Consider the following 2,673-nt stretch of genomic DNA (forward strand, 5'->3'; position numbering starts at 1 on the left):
AATAGCCAAGACATGGAAACAATCTAAATGTCCATCGACAGATGAGTGGATAAAGAAGAGGTGGTATGTATATACAATGGAATACTACTCAGCCACAAAAAAGAATGAAATAATGCCATTTGCAGCAACATGGATGGACCTAGAGATTATCATACTACGTGAAGTCAGAAAGAGAAAGACAAATGCCATATGATATCACTTATATGTGGAATCTGAAATATGATACAAATGAACTTATTTACAAAACAGAAACAGACTCACAGATATAGAAAACAAACTTATGGTAACCAAAGGGGAAGCGGGGGAGGGAGTGATAAATTAGGAGTTTGGGATTAACATATACACACTACCATATGTAAAATAAACAACAAGAACCTACTGTATAGCACAGGGAACTATATTCAATATCCTGTAATAAACTATAATGGAAAAGAATATATGTATATATATCTATAACTGAATCACTTTGCTGTACGCCAGAAATTAATACAACATTGGAAATCAACTATACTTCAGTAAAAAAAAAAAGTAATATAGGTCATTGTTAATAAATTAAGCAATACCTTGGACAGCATTGAATGCCAGTGTCCAGAGAAATTAGAGCATTTAGAGCCCTGGTGGCTTCAGGATACAACGGGAAAAGCTTTAGAGTAATTTCAAGCTCACGTACTGAGCAGGTACCCATAGCAGTTCCCCTGATTTACTTCACCTCTCCTAACTTCTTACCCTTATCTAAATTATAGGATTAAATAGGGACTTCCCTGGTGGTGCGGTGGTTAGGAATCCGCCTGATAGTGCAGTGGACATGGGTTCGAGCCCTGGCCCAGGAAGATTCCCACATGCCTTGGAGCAGCTAAGCCCATGAGCCACAACTACTGAGCCTGCATGCCACAACTACTGAAGCCCACATGCTTAGAGCCAGTGGTCCACAATAAGAGAAGCCACTGCAATGAGAAGCCTACACACCACAACGAAGAGTAGCCCCCACTCTCTGCAACTAGAGAAAGCCCACGCGCAGCAACGAAGACCCAATACAGCCAAAAATGAAATAAATAAATACATACATAAATAAATTAAAAGAAATGTTTAAATTATAGGATTAAATAGGTAACTGAATAAGTGTTAAGAGTAAAGGAGATACAATTTAGAGTACCATTTGTTTACATTCATTTCCTACCCTCCATATCATCTTTCTCAGAGGAGACGTCTGTTCTGACTGATCCCTTTCTACCCACCATCTTAGAAAGCAGTCATTCACATAATCCCCATACTTAATTCTCATCATCATCAATCATCATCACCAACACCAACATCTGCATAAGAGGTCACTGTGTATATGAAGCGTTTGTCAGTCTTCTTTCATTATCACCCTCCAGGAGCCCTTTCAGACATTTTTTGCCTAATTACCCCCAGCCCCACTCCCCAGCGGAATGTGAAATTGTTAATACTCCAGATGTAGTTTATCTGTTTATGTACTGTGGTCCTTTGGAAGCTCACAGACTGCTGTAATATCTATGAAAACCCTAACCTCAAGAACCAATCTTTGACCTCTTGGGGGTGATGTCATCTGTTGAGAATGCATGGTATGTTGCGATTAGGGCAAAAGCTGGAATCCCATTCCTGCTCCATACATCCCTCGATCCACACGAGAACATCTGTCATGATTAGATGCCCAGCCTCGATAGACCATCCATGGAGCCACCCTCATCCCTCTCTGGGAGAAATTTCACTTTCCTCTCTGTGTCCTCAGATGCCCTTTCCTCCCTAGCAGGTACAAGCAGCCTAATCATTTCCATAAGTTTTCACAAAGGACAGAAGAAACACTGGCTTCAGACAGCTTCTGCTTCCAGCCTGGTCACAAACTTCCCACGCGGCAGGGGGAAGGAACACCAGGCTTGGCTTCCTGCTGCTGGGAGGGTTAACACAGGGAGAACAGAGATTAACCACCTCAGCAGTACATGTCCTGATACCTTTGCTAAAGATCTGCCACCAGCGACTAAAGGTGACCAGGCTGCCAGGTCCCACCCCTGGCTCTGGCTGTTGGCGTGGGGAACAACCTCTTTGCCATTTGTCTCTGTGCTCAAGAGCACTTGCTTTGTAGTCACACACATCCAGGAAGAGAGGATAGTGATACATCACTAGTGGGGCTGTTGTGAGATTAAATCCAGTCACTAACATGAAGAACCTAGAGCTGGGCCCCTCTAAACAACCTGCTTCATAAATAGTAGCCCTTTCCTCCGTCAATCAGAGAGCTCATGTGGTCCTCACCCGCCCCTTCAGTTGGGGCCCCTTAACCAGACTGCAGGTCAGAATCACCTTGGGGATCTTTTTCTAAGCCCTCCTATGAATTTCCCTCGTTGGCGGAAAGAGGGCTTCTGTATCAAAAGCCACTCAAGTTATTCAGCCATGATAATATGGGCCTTAAAAAACAGATATGCCCATTTGGCACCCGTAGTGTGTGGCAGTGTCCATTTCCCCTTCATTCCACCAGCATCAGTTATGAACAGCTTTTGTCTTTATTGCTAAATATGATCTCTTCTTTTTTCCAGACCAGTCCCAGTGGAAGAGTCACCTCAGCAGGTCTGTCCTTAATGTTATAAATTCACAGGCTCCTCCCCTAGGGTTGCCAGATTTAGCAAATAGACATACTGGATGCCCAGCTGAACTTGAATT

This window comes from Balaenoptera borealis, assembly GCF_965194805.1.
Source record: "Balaenoptera borealis genome assembly, contig: HAP1_SCAFFOLD_2502, whole genome shotgun sequence".
NCBI classification, from domain to species: domain Eukaryota; kingdom Metazoa; phylum Chordata; class Mammalia; order Artiodactyla; family Balaenopteridae; genus Balaenoptera; species Balaenoptera borealis.